The sequence below is a fragment of the Triticum urartu genome, chromosome 7 (assembly GCF_003073215.2).
Source record: "Triticum urartu cultivar G1812 chromosome 7, Tu2.1, whole genome shotgun sequence".
NCBI lineage: Eukaryota > Viridiplantae > Streptophyta > Magnoliopsida > Poales > Poaceae > Triticum > Triticum urartu.
The window spans coordinates 514448464-514463115 of record NC_053028.1 but is presented as its reverse complement, the minus strand read 5'-3'; positions in this window follow the sequence as shown (position 1 = coordinate 514463115).

Sequence of the window (14652 nt, the reverse complement as noted above, 5' to 3'; positions counted from 1 at the left end):
TGTTCAAATGCTATTTTCATCTGTGGGGAAATGGGGGGCCTAATTGGATGAGAGACCTCCGGATCTGGAGGAAGGAATGTGACGCCGAATGGATTCTAGTTAGTCCTACTAAGCGTCGTTCATCTTTAGGTCTTTTAGCCATGAATAAGCCTCCGGTTAGATCAGCTCTTAAGACTGCTCCATCTGCTCGTAAAAAGCTTTCTTTTGCCACGTTTGAGCGATACTCTGCTTGCAAGGGATATAGATATCCGGCTACGCAAGAGTGCATTGATTTCATGACAGATGCGGGGTATAATCTTCCTGCATATGAACGTGTAGTCATACATCCATCGCCACCCATGGACTTGTGTTGGACGGTGGCACGTCCACCGATCGTTTTTGGAACAGTTACTCCCTTGCTGGCGTTGAGCCGGCCGGAATCTGCTTCACCGGTAATTGATCCGGTTTTGGAGGACCCTTCCCCTGTGCATGAAGAATTCTCGCTCGACAGTTGCGTAGAGGCGGGATTGTCACCAGTTCAAAACATTTGCCCGGATTCTGGCCCAGAGGCTTTGGAGGCACGTCAGGATTCTACCTCACCTTCAATACTTTGCCCATCTGCCTCTGGGCCTTCGAGCCCATCTCCTTCTCACCGTCCGGATATCCCCTCATCTCAGGAGGCAGCTAGACAGTTTGATGCCATGGTCGATGACAAGGTGGACCGTGTGGTCACTTGTACTATTTGCTCTCAGAAGGGCCACATGTCAACGACTTGTGGAAGGCGAGTAGTCTGCACGGCTTGCTCCCGTCCTGGTCACTCTAGCCAGGCCTGTAATGATTTCGCGCGCTCCAATGGATTGGTTTGGAGGCCAATTTCGGTTCAACAAAAAACGAGTTTATTGGAATCTGCTGCTACTCATGGGAACAGAGCCGGGGTTATTGGGCTAGACTTTCCAGTCCCATCGCCGCCGCCTCCATTGCATCTTCCCTTACCCCAAACCAATGAAAACCCCCGACAAGCTCCTGGCTCTTCTATGGCGAACTACGAGCTCGACCCACAGCGCTTTGTGCCCCCTGGACATCTCATCATCGATGGTGGCGATCGTCGGCTTCCACGCACCTTCTTCACGCCCGAAACGCGTCCGCCCCGCCGGCATGAGGACTACATGGTTGCAGAGGTGATGCCGGCGCCGGAGGGGCCGTTCGGCCCGGTGCGGAACGAAGTCGTCCAATTTCTGCAGAATAGAGGTATTATGGTTCGATCTGCTCAGCCGTGGTTTCATGGGATAGGTCTGTTTCAAGTCAGGGATCCGACTGTTAGATATACCCTGGTTCAGCATGCACCTTTTCCTTTGGGCAATGACCATTTTGTCAGATTTATGAAGCATGATGAGGGAGATAATTTCAAAGGAACACACGGTTTTCGTAAGGGTTGGTTAATGTTCATTGGGATTCCCCTGGATTACCGCACCACTGAATACATCTCGCAGGCTGTAGGCACTTTTGGAAAGTTTATTTCTTGGGACAGTGAAGATCCTTATCTTGTCCGGACTTTGGTTGAAGCTAGTTTCCCAGATACGCCTTTGGTTCCAAGGGATGTGGTTTTTGGTGATTATGCAGAGTATGGAGGTGCTCAAGTATCTTGGACGGCTGCTTGCTATGTTCTTGGCGCAGATTTTGCAGACCAGATGCCAAATGACGAAGACCCTATGCCTCTAGATGGAAACCCTCACCCTTTGCCTGGCAATCTGGTGCCTGATAATTTGATGTTTGCCTTACCTCCATACCCAATGCTGGGTTGGAATGATGCACCTCTCGCTCCGCTGCCTCCACTGGTCAATAACGAAGCGCCTGCACCTGGTTGGGGCAATGCCCTGTGGGGAGATGAAGCTGACAATGGACAGGCACTGCCACCTGCTGCTCCCGAACAGGATCAAGTTTCAATAGTAATTGATCAGCCAGAAGGGTCTGCTTCTGTAGAGCAGCAAGAACAAGAAGGTGAAATCCAGCAACAACATGATTTGCCCCTTCACCCGGTCCTTGAGGAGAATCAGCTTGCCATTGTGCCCTACCCTCCCCCTATGATTCAGCAGCATCAGATTTTTATTGGCATGGCACGTATTGTGGCAGGACCCCCTCTTCCCCCGGAGATGATTTGGCAAAGGTCTTTCCAAAACCTTATGTTTGATTTCTCTGTCAAGGAAGTGCCAAGATCTATCTTCCCCAAGCCGATGGGCACAATCATCTACTCCAAGAGGTCGTGGTCCATTGCCTTTGATGAATCAAGGATGATTAGTTGTTTGACTGCTTCACTGCCTCTTGTTCCTGCTGTCAGAAAACCTGTCATGCAGAAGCGCCCTGTGGCCAGAGCTTTATTTGAGGCGGTGCCTGCTGTTTCGGAATCTGTTTCTGAAGAAATTGAGTCTGCTAGTTCTGCTCTTACAGTATCAGTTCAATCAACACCTTTGTTCTCTGTGGAGCAATCCTCTGCTCATAAGCGGCGAGACAAGAAGAAGACTCCTGTTGTTGATACGTCACTAAGGCGTTGCACTTGGAGCGCGGCAAAGTTAGATGGGTACAAAAACATGGTCTTTGAGCAACTTCCTCTGCAGCCATCTAAAAAGCGCCCCCGTGCAAAGCCCATGGAGGACAAGGCCCAGCCCACTTCTGCGGATGATACTGAAGACGCTCGGCCCACTGCACCACCTCACACCCCGCTTCATATTCTCCAAGCTGTGGGGGCGCAGTTGGAGTTTGATCCTGCGCTCCTAACGGTGGACAAGCTTATGGCTAATCCACAGGAGAACTCATCTGCATCTTCCAATTAGTTTTTATGTTACTTTATATGCCAAGTCTGATGGTGCTGGCTGTGTCTGTTTTTATTACTGTTGAACTAAGTCCGGGCTGGGAGGTGACACTCTGGGGTACTGAATTTAGCTTTATTTTGGAGGGTGTGGCATTATGTGCCACACTTTTATTACTTCTTTACACAATGGTTATCCATGAATCGTGTCACAACGCGTAGTTGGAAAGTTTTATGCTGGAATGTTCGTGGTCTGAATTCAGATGCTAGGCAGCGCTCTGTCAGGGAGAAAGTGATAGAGAGTCAGTGCTCACTGCTTTGTTTGCAGGAAACTAAGTTATCCTCTTGCTCGCGCTCTATCATGAAAAGCATTTGTCCTCAAGGGTTTGATCAATTTGTTGAGTCTCCCTCTAGTGGAGCATCTGGGGGCCTCTTAACAGCGTGGCGATCTGATATGTTCCGTGGCACCCTTCTCACAGTTAAACCATACGCTATTGTTATGCATTTTACCTCGGTCCATAATAATGAACAATGGTTTCTGGTTAATGTGTATGGTCCATGCCAGGGTGAGTTGCGAGATGAGTTTGTCTCCTGGATTTACAATTTGGACATTGATCCAAATGAGATGTGGATGTTAATGGGGGACTTCAACTTCATCCGTTCCATTGATAATAGAAATCTCCCCGGGGGTGATATTAATGATGTGTTCATTTTCAATGAAATAAGTGGCCATTTGGGATTGTTAGAACTTCCTCTAAAAGGACGTAAATTCACATGGTCTAACATGCAAGACAGGCCACTCCTGGAACAGTTGGACTGGGTTTTTACTTCTGCAAGTTGGATTAACATATATCCCATGACCCAACTGACCCCTTTGGCAAAGACTGCGTCTGATCATGTTCCTTGTCTGGTGGCCATCAGTACAGCAATTCCCAAAGCACATATCTTCAGGTTTGAAAACTTTTGGATTCATCAGGTAGGCTTTATGGAATGTGTGCAGGAGGTGTGGGCTCGCCCCAGTCGTAAGACCCATATTTCGGCAATAATTGTGGACAAACTGAAAGCTTTGAGGTTTGCTCTCAAGAAATGGCAGAAAGGTTTATCACACATCAAAAGGTTGATTGAGAAGTGTAACTGGGTAATTCTTTGGTTGGACAATCTTGAAGATAAGAGATCTTTATCCAGACCTGAGTTTAATTTCAGGAAAATAATTAAAATGCACCATGAACACCTGCTTCACATGCAATACTTGTACTGGAGGAAAAGATGTACAATTAGGTATCAAAGTGGGAGAGGAAAACTCCAAATTCTTTCAGGCCATGGCAACTGAAGATTTAGAAAAAACTCTGTGGCAAGCTTGTTGCTGTCAGATGGAACAGTAACATCTAACCATGAGGAAATGGCCAGAGAATTCCTGACAACCTTCAAAAGCAGAATGGGGACAGTTAAGTCAATTTCTTTGGATGCAACCATATTGTCTCTAATACCCAAGGGTCCAGGGTTTGGAGGTGCTCACAAAACCTTTTTGAATTAAAAGAAATTGAGCAGGTTATCAAGGACTTGCCTATTGATAAGGCCCCTGGACCTGATGGCTTTAACGGGCTCTTTTTAAAAAAGTGTTGGCATATAATTTCTGCTGATTTTTACAGCTGGTTACGGAGTTTCATGCTGGAATAGTGCAATTAGAAAATTTGAATGATGCATTCATTACCCTGGTCCCAAAGAAGCAGACACCTGAGGGTGTGGGAGATTTTCGACCAATCTCTCTAACCTCTGTTGGCCTAAAGTTTCTTACAAAGCTTGCTGCTAACAGATTCCAACTGGAGATCACCAAATGTGTGCATAAAAACCAATATGGTTTCATCAAATCAAGAACAATCCAGGATTGTCTTGCTTGGACATTTGAGTATATCCATCAGTGCAATCAGTCTAAAAGGCCCATCCTTTTACTTAAGTTGGACTTTGAAAAGGCTTTTGACTCTATCCAGCATGAGGCAATCATAAAGATCTTATTTGCAAAAGGTTTTGATGAAAGGTGGATTGTTTGGATTAAGCAGTTGCTGTCTTCTGGCACTTCTTCTGTTCTACTGAATGGAGTCCCTAGTAATCATTTCAAATGCAAATGTGGAGTCAAGCAAGGGGACCCAATTTCTCCCTTACTATTTGTTATTGCGGCTGATCTTTTGCAGACTTTAGTGAACAATCTTCTCCAACAAGGTTTAATAAGCAGGCCCCTGCTTACCCATGATCCAGATTTCCCAGTAGTCCAATATGCAGATGACACACTGCTATTCCTAAATGCTGATCTAGGTCAATTGAGGGCTCTGAAATCAGTTTTGCATTCCTTCTCACAGGCAACTGGACTGCAGATCAATTTCCATAAATCCTCCATGTATCCTATTAATGTAGATGAGCAGGATGCTTCTGACCTGGCTGCCTTTTTTGATTGCAAATTAGGCACTATGCCTTTTACATATCTGGGGCTGCCAGTGGGGACCACCAGGCCTAAAATAGTTGACCTCCTTCCTCTTGTGGATTGTATGGAGAGAAGATTGACAGCAAGTTCATGGTTCTTGCCACAAGGGAGCAGACTGCAATTAGTCAATTCTGTGATCTCTTCCTTGCCTATCTTTTTCCTTTGTAGCTTGTCCATTCCTCAGGGTATTTTAAAACAATTGGAAAGAATCCAAAGGCAGTGTTTATGGAGGAAATATGGTCAGGAAAAGGGTCACTCACTGGCGGCTTGGCAACTTGTTTGTAGACCTAAGTCAAAGGGGGGGGGCTTGGGATTTTAAACCCTGGACTGCAGAATGATGCTCTCTTATTGAAACACCTCAGCAAATTTTATAATAAGATGGATGTGCCCTGGGTGCAATTAGTTTGGGATTTTTACTACTTTGAAAGGATTCCACATGATACTGTTCTCTGTGTCTCCTTTTGGTGGAAAGATGTATGCAAGTTGATGGATAATTTCAGAGCCGTTACGTCGGTTGATGTTCATAGTGGAGATACAGTGCAGTTCTGGTCAGACTACTGGCAAATTGGGAACAGTTCGGTTCCTCTGCAAGAGCGATTTCCTAGGCTATTTTCTTTTTGTCTCCACAAAAACCTCTCAGTCAAGGAAGTTTTTCAGGCTAGTTCTTTTCAGGAGCTTTTCTACTTGCCTATGACTGAACAAGCCTTCCAAGAAATGCAACAGCTCTCCACATTAATGGGGTCTTTCCATTTGGATAATCAATCTAATGACCACTGGGGATGGAGACATGGCAAGAAATCAGAGTATACAGCAAAAAAGTTTTATGATTTTGTCTATCAGCCAATGGTCTCAAACCCCATCCTGGGATGGATATGGAAAAGTTGCTGCACTATGTCGATCAAGATGTTTGCTTGGCTTGTCATCATGGACAGGATTAACACCAAGGACATGATTCAGAGGAGACATTGGAGAATTAATGAAGGGCCTGAATGTGTTCTTTGTCTGACTGGAGCTCTGGAGGACAGAAATCACCTGTTCTTCCAGTGCAATTTTAGTGCTCGAGTCTGGAACTACCTACAAATTGAATGGAAAATGGTGACGATATGGTGGAAATTGCTCATCATGCAAGGAAGGATTTCAACAAACCTTTTTTTGGGGAGGTGGTTTTCTTGGCCTGGTGGAATATTTGGAAGATCAGGAATGATAGAACTTTCAGGAACATTCAACCCTCTTTCAGGGCATGGAGGAATAGCTTCATTCATGATATCACTCTGCTCTCCCACCGAATAAAACGGAAATTTAGAGACGCCCTTCTTAAGTGGATTGATTTTCTTCCTCCTTGAGAGAGTTCCTGTTTGTCTCCTTTGTTTATTTGTAATTTATAGGTATAGTGCTCCCCTACCCTGTATAGTTTTTCTTTTCTTTCCTTACCTTGAGGAAACCCTGTATGTGTTTGCTTTATTTTTAATAAAATGATGTGGGGTGTAAGACCTGCAGTCTTCATGGTCAAAAAAAAAACATTCGGACACCGGAATGGTTCGGGTCGTTTCGGATAAGTTTTGGAGTACCGGGGTTACCGGAACCCCCCTCCCCCTCGGAGGATAATGGGCCACCATGTGCCTTAGTGGAGAAGAGAGAGGGCCGGCCAGGAGGTGGCTCCCCCTCCCTTGCCAATCTGAATTGGACAAGGGGTGGGGTGGCGCTCCCTCCTTCCTTCTCTCCTCTTCCCCCTTCCCTCCTTCTCCTAGTTGGAACTGGAAGGGGGCGAATCCTACTTGGACCGGGAGTCCAAGTAGGACCCCCCCCTATGGCGCCCCCCCTTGGGCCGGCCTCCTCTTCCCCCCTCCTTTATATATGTGGGAGGGGAACCCCAAAGGCACACCAAGTCTTCTCTTAGCCGTGTGCAGTGCCCCCCTCCACTGTTACATGCCTCGGTCATATCGTTGTAGTGTTTAGGCGATGCCCTGTGCCGGTAACTTCATCATTACCGTGAACACATCGCCGTGCTGACGAAACTCTCCCTCGAACTCAATTGGATCAAGAGCTCGAGGGACGTCATCGAGCTGAACATGTGCTGAACACGGAGGTGTCGTATGTTCGGTGCTTGGATCGGTTGAATCGCGAAGACGTTCGACTACATCAACCGCGTTACTGAATGCTTCTGGTTTCGGTCTACGAGGGTACGTGGACACACTCTCCCTGCTCGTTGCTATGCATCTCCTAGATAGATGTTGCGTGATCGTAGGAAAATTTTGAAATACTGCGTTCCCCAATACTTCTTCTCCAATGAACCTTATCTCTTTAGCTCGTGTTCTTCCCCCATTGTTGACCTTCTTCGAGCTTGCTATCTCTTAATCCCTCCATGGATTCTTGCTAGTTTTGGGGGGGGGGAGGAGATCTAGATCCACATTTCCACCAATCACTTTCTCCTCTATGTGAGGGGAACCCCTTGGATCTAGATCTTGGAGTTCTTGGTGTTCTCCTTCTTGTTCTTCCTCTCTTTTTCCTCCATAGCTTTCATTGCTTTGGTGGGATTTGAGAGTGAGGGACTTGGGCACTCCGTGTGCCCTTGCCATTGCATTAGTTGCATCGCTTTGAGTTCTCCACAGTGATACATGGAAGTTACAAGTTGAGAAGCTTATTACCCTTGGGTGCTTGGTACCCTAGAGCTTGTTCCTCTTGGGTGCTTGGGCGCCCTAGACAGTTTGTGGTGTTAGAACCTCAATCATTGTGGTGTAATGCTCGGGGCAAGCGTCGGGGTGTCCAATTAGGTTGTGGAGATCGCCCCGAGCGATTTGACAGGTACCGTTGACCGCCCCAAGGGTTGCCAAAGTGTACGGGTTTGGTGACTACCCCAAGGGTTGCCATTTGTATGGGTTCGGTGACCGCCCTCAAGGGTCCCTTAGTGGAATCTTGGCATCTTGCATTGTGCGAGGGCGTGAGGAGATTACGGTGACCCTAGTGGCTACTTGAGGAGCATTGTGCCTCCACACCGCTCCAAAGAGAGATTTGCATCCGCAAGGGTGTGAACTTCGGGATACATCATCGTCTCTGCGTGCCTCGGTTATCTCTTACCCGAGCCCTTTACTTATGCACTTTACTTTGTGATAGCCATAGTCTTTCATGTTATATATCTTGCTATCACATAGTTGTTTATCTTGCCAGCATAAGTTTTTGGTGCACATAGGTGAGCCCAGTTGTTGTAGGTTTTGTGCTTGACAAATTAACCGATAGGTTTATTCCGCATTTGTTCAAGCCTAAACCGTAATTATCTTAAAGCACCTATTCACCCCCCCCTCTAGGTGACATCCTCGTTCTTTCAAATTTTTCCTATAATATTCCCATCGCCCATCACAAAAGTTTTAGCATATAAATTGGTAGGAATTTCAACTTTAGGAGTTTTACCATCCTCACTTTTGTCCATACCAAAATCAGTCATGATACCAATTCCAACAACCAAAATAGCAAACAAGAAAAATGGAAAATGGAAAATATTTTCGAATTTTTGTGAAAACATTTTAGAAGCAGGGGAGATGAAAATGAGAGGACAATGTCAAATAATGTAAATGCAAGGAGATGAAAATGAGAGGCAAATGTCAAAGGCGCAAGAAATTCTTCCTGCTACTTGTGAGCTGCGTTGGGATTTCCGCGGACAGGAGAGGATGATGCAGTACAGTAGAGATAAGTATTTCCCTCATTTAAGAACCAAGGTTATCAATCCATTAGGAGAACCAAGCAACACCTCGTTAGCAGTACCTACACACAAATAACAAATACTTGCACCCAACATAGACATAGGGTTGTCAATCCCTCGGCGGTTAATTGCAAGGATCAAATCTCGTAGTGATAGATAGATAGATAAAACAAAAAATAAAATAAAGTAAACAAAATTTCAGCAAAGTATCTTTGAGATTTTAAATTATGATAAAAATAAGACCCTGGGGCCATAATTTTCACTAGAGGCTTCTCCCTTGAAAATAGCATATGATGGGTAAACGAATTACAGTTGGGCAATTGATAGAAAAGCAAATAATCATGACAATATCCAAGGCAATGATCATGTATGTAGACATCACGGTCGAGACAAGTGGACCGACTCATGCCTACATCCACTACTATTACTCCACACAACGACCGCTATCCAGCATGCATCTAGAGTATTAACTTCATAAATAATGGAATAACGCCATAAGCAAGATGACATGATGTAGACAAAGTAAACTCACGCATGAATAAACCCCATCTTTTTACCCTTAATGGAAACAATACAAATACGTGTCTTGTCCCTTTCTGTCATTGGGACATAGATCACCGCTAGATTGAACCCATTACAAAGCACTTCTCCCATTGCAAGAAAAATCTATCTAGTTGGCCAAACCAAATCAATAGATTGGAAATAAATACAAATCTATAATAATGATGCATAAAAGTGTTCACAGAAGACTCAAATAATATTCAGGGATAATCTAATCATAAACTCACAATTCATCAGATCCCAACAAACACACCGCAAAAAGTGATAACATCAAATAGAACACCAAGAACATCAAGGTGAACATTGTATTGAAGATCAAAGGGAGAGAAGAAGCCATCTAGCTACTAGCTATGGACACATAGGTTTGTGCTAAACTACTCACACATCATCGTAAGGGTAGCAAGATTGATGTAGAGCCTCTCCGTGTTGGTTCCCCCTCTGGCAGAGTACCGGAAAAGGCCTCCAAATGGGATCTCCGGAGAACAGAAACTTGTGGCGGCGGAAAAAGTGTTTACGGTGGCTCTCTATCGGTTCCCTGATTTTGGAGAATTTATAGAGGCAGAATTAGGTCAAATGAACGCTCGTGGGCCCCACAAGCCACTAAGTCATGCCTACCCCCTGGGCGCGCCCTGGTGCCTCATGGGCCACTCCTTCATCTTCCCGCCCTTTCTCGAAGCTTCCAGGGTCTCTTTTGTCTAGAAAAAATCTCCAAAAAGTTTCGTGGCATTTGGACTTCGTTTGGTACTGATATTTTGGAAAACCAAAAGTAGGCAAAAATAGCAACTCGCACTTGGAACTAAGTTAATAGGTTAGTCCCAAAAATGATATATAATGACATATAAATGCATATAAAACATCCAAGATTGATACTATAATAGCATGGAACGATAAAAAATATAGATACGTTGGAGACGTATCAAGTACTAGCATCATCAGTAGCATCATTCATAGCAGAAGTAGCATCATCAATTACTTGCGATATATCAGAATGAATAGCAGGTGTAGGTGTCGCAAGCTTACTTAAAACAGAAGGTGAATTGATATGTCTCCAACGTATATATAAATTTTTTATTGTTCCATGCTATTATATTATCTGTTTTGGATGCTTTATATGCATTAATATGCTATCTTATATTATTTTTCGGACTAACCTATTAACCTAGAGCCTAGTGCCAGTTTATGTTTTTCCTTGTTTTTGAGTTTTACAGAAAAGGAATATCAAACGGAGTCCAAACAAGCTTAAACTTTACGATGAATTTTTATGGATCAGAAGAGACATACGGGGCATCGGAGATGGACCAGAGGAGTCCCGAGGCAACCACAAGGGTGGAGGGGGCGCGCCCCCTACCTTGTGGGTCCCTCGGGAACCCCCCTGACGTGAGACCGACGCCAAAAATTCCTATAAATCACGAAACCCCTAGAAAGAAACCTAGATCGGGAGTTCTACCGCCGCAAGCCTCTATAGCCATGAAAAACCAATCGGGAGCCCATTCCGGCACCCTGCCGGAGGGGTAAACCATCACCGGTGGCCATCTTCATCATCTCGGTGGTCTCCATGACGAGGAGGGAGTAGTTTACCCTCGGGGCTGAGGGTATGTACTAGTAGCTATGTGTTTGATCTCTCTCTCTCTCTTTCTCTCTCCCGTGTTCTTGATTTGGCACGATCTTGATATACCATGAGCTTTGTTACTATAGTTGGATCATATGGTGTTTCTCCCCCTCTACCTTCTTGTGATGAATTTAGTTTTACCTTTGAGGTTTCACTATTATCGGATTGAATACTATTATGGATTTGAGAACACTTGATGTATGTCTTGTGTGGGATACCCATCGTGACAATGGGGTGTTCTATTGATTCACTTGATGTATGTTTTTGTCGGGGGTGTCATGCGACATATGCCAAAGGATGGCTTATCATGGTGGGGGAGAGTAGTACATCGCCAGTGCTTGGAAACGGGATAAGGCGTAGACATGTACGCCGACGCATCTTACCCAAGTTCGAGGCTCTCCTAGGAGATAACACCCCTAGTCCTGCTCTGCGGGGTCTCCGCATGATCCCTATGTCAATAGAGTGGCTACAAGGTTGCTCCTAGAGCTGTTTGGCTAGAGGAGGAAGAAGGGCAAGGCTAGCTCTACTCATCTCTCTCTATGTGTGTATGTTGTCTATGGTGCTGAACCCTTTGCATGGGTGCCCTGGGGGTTTATGTAGGCCTACCCCCCAGGGGTACAATGGTAATTCGGCTAGGTGTAGGACCCAACCGTCAGTGTCTCTGGTGGTCGGCTTCTCCGCTGGCTACTGGGGCCCGCCGCCTGGTGCGTCCTGCCAGTTGTCTCATACTTGGCCAACAGGCCACGCCCGCTGCTTGCGGGTCCTACCGGCTTCTTAGTGTTGTGGAAGTGCCACTGATGATGTGTGCTTTGTCGGGGAGGGGCATGGCTACAGTTCCGCCGCCTAGCGGGCGTTCATGATAGCCATTCCCCATCTCTTCAGATTAATGGCGCACAGACTTTGAGGGAGGGGGAGCGCCGCCTGCTAGGAGTCGTCCTCCCCCGTGCTGACTGGTCAGGGCCAGCTTCCTTCTAGCTTCTCACAGAAAAGTAGGGCCTGCCGCCTGCAGGCCGTACCGACAGCCTATAGTGGGAGCATGGCCTCTTTTGCCATGGATGATGCGATGGGCGATGGATGTCCGCTCGGTACGCAACACTGTGGCCATGTTCTGCCCTGGATTCGGGGGTCGCGGGCTGCTCTGTAGCCACTCCCCGTCTTGTCGTCGTAATGAGGTGCTAACTTTGAGGGAGCGAGGGGCCGACTGCCAGGAGTAGGCCTCCCTGGAGGCCGCCTGCTAGGTGTCGGCCCACCTCATGGCAGCCCTCTGGGCTCCGCCGCCTTCTAGCAACCGGCCGCTCGGACCAGCCGACCCAAAGAAGGCGGCTCTTCGCCTTTGAGGCTTGAGGGCGCAGCTAGCCCGATGTCTTGAAATACCAAGGGGAGCGAATGAGTCTACTCGTGGTCATTTACTCCGACAATTTTGGCACTCAACTTGTGGATTCCCGAGGTGACATTGGGTAATCTATGCACAAGGGTTGATGCATGTTTTCGTCCTTGTTTCTCTGGTAGGAATCTTGGGGCACTCTTTGAGATTCTTTGTGTTGGATTGAATATTATGAATCTGAAGTTGCTTGATGCATATCGTATAATTGACCCACGGATACTTGTGGTGACATTGGAGTATCTAGGTGGCATTAGGGTTGATTGATGTGTATCATATGGTGTTATTTTACTAAGAAATCTAGGGTTGCTTGTGACACTTATAATAATAGCTCAATGGATTGATCGGAAAGAATAACTTTGAGGTGGTTTCGTACCCTACAAGCAATTTCATCTTATGTTCTCTGTGATAGGAACTTTGGAGTGACTTTTGTTGCACATTGAGGGATTTCCATATGATTTAATTATGTTACCATTGTTGAGAGAACTTGCACTATTGAAAGTATGAACCCTAGGCCTTGTTTCCAAGCATTGCAATACAGTTTTTGCTCACTTTTGTTACTAGTTACATTCCTGTTTTTATTTATTCAGATTATAAAAATATATTTCTACCATCCATATTACACTTGTATCACCATCTCTTCGTCGAACTAGTGCACCTATACAATTTACCATTGTATTGGGTGTGTTGGGGACACAGGAGACTCTTTGTTATTTGGTTGCATGGTTTTTTGAGAGAGACCATCTTCATCCTACGCCTCCGACAGATTGATAAACCTTAGGTCATCCACTTGAGGGAAAATTGCTACTGTCCTACATAACTCTGCGCTCGGAGGCCCAACACGAGTCTAGAAGAAGAAGGTTGCGTAGTACACATCAAGCTCTTTTCTGGCGCCGTTGCCGGGGAGGTGAGCGCTTGAAGGTATATCTTTAGATCTTGCAATTGAATCTTTTAGTTTCTTGTTTTATCACTAGTTTAGTCTATAAAATAAAACTACAGAAAATGGAATTGAGGTTTCTTCATATGCTTCATCTTTTTAATGTCTTTCATGAAAATGATGGAAAGAAAAACTGTGATCAAGTGTTAGAAGAAGAAGTCAATAAAATGTTTGGCACAAAATCTTTGAATGATAAACATGATTGCAATGTTGCTAGCAAGCTTGCTATGAATATTCGTGATACTAATGATGATTGCACTAGTCACGATAAAGAAGTTTCTTATAAGCATGTCAATTTTTGTGGAGTGAATAGAGTTTGTGAAGACATGACTTATAGGGATGATAGATATTGTAAGAATCATAAACATGATGAAACCAATCGGTGGCTTAATGTGATAGATAAATTTGCTACAAAATTATGCTCTCTTCATCCCATTACTTGTGAACTTTGCAATAGAGTCGGTCATCTTAATTTTCAATGCAAACTTTTTCATGATTGAATTGTGGCCAAATATTGGAATAACTTGATCACCCTTGAACTTTATAATGAACTTTGTTTATTTTTGGGGTGTGAAGAGTTGTCACATAAAAATAGTTAGTTTGAAGCGTTCATATTCACCGACCATGCTGAAACTACTCTTAAAGAAATCTATATGTTTTGCGTGGTAAATTGCAACGAGAATGCTTATATTGCCAACTATAGAAAGATGGGAAAACCATTAGAATATAAAAGAAATACTAATGAAAGGGTAAAGCTCTCCACTTTCCCTCCTATTATCTCTTGTGATGAAACAGCTTACGAGAATGAGCTTCCTATGCAACCAATCTCATAAATAAGGAGCTCCAAAAAGTTGATTAAACCCACACATGATGTGGACAAGAAAAAGAAACTACGGAGAAGCAAAGGTAAAAAGGTATCTGATACGTCTCCAATGTATCTATAATTTTTTATTGTTCCATGCTATTATATTATATATTTTGGATGTTTTATGTGCATTATTATGCTATTTTATATTATTTTTGGGACTAACCTATTAACCTAGAGCCCAGTGCCAGTTTGTGTTTTTTCCTTGTTTTAGAGTTTCACAGAAAAGGAATACCAAATGGAGTCCAAAAGGAATGAAACTTTCACGATGATTTTTCTTGGACCAGAAGATATCCAGAGGACTTGGAGTGCACGTGAGGGAAGCCATGAAGCATCCACAAGGACGG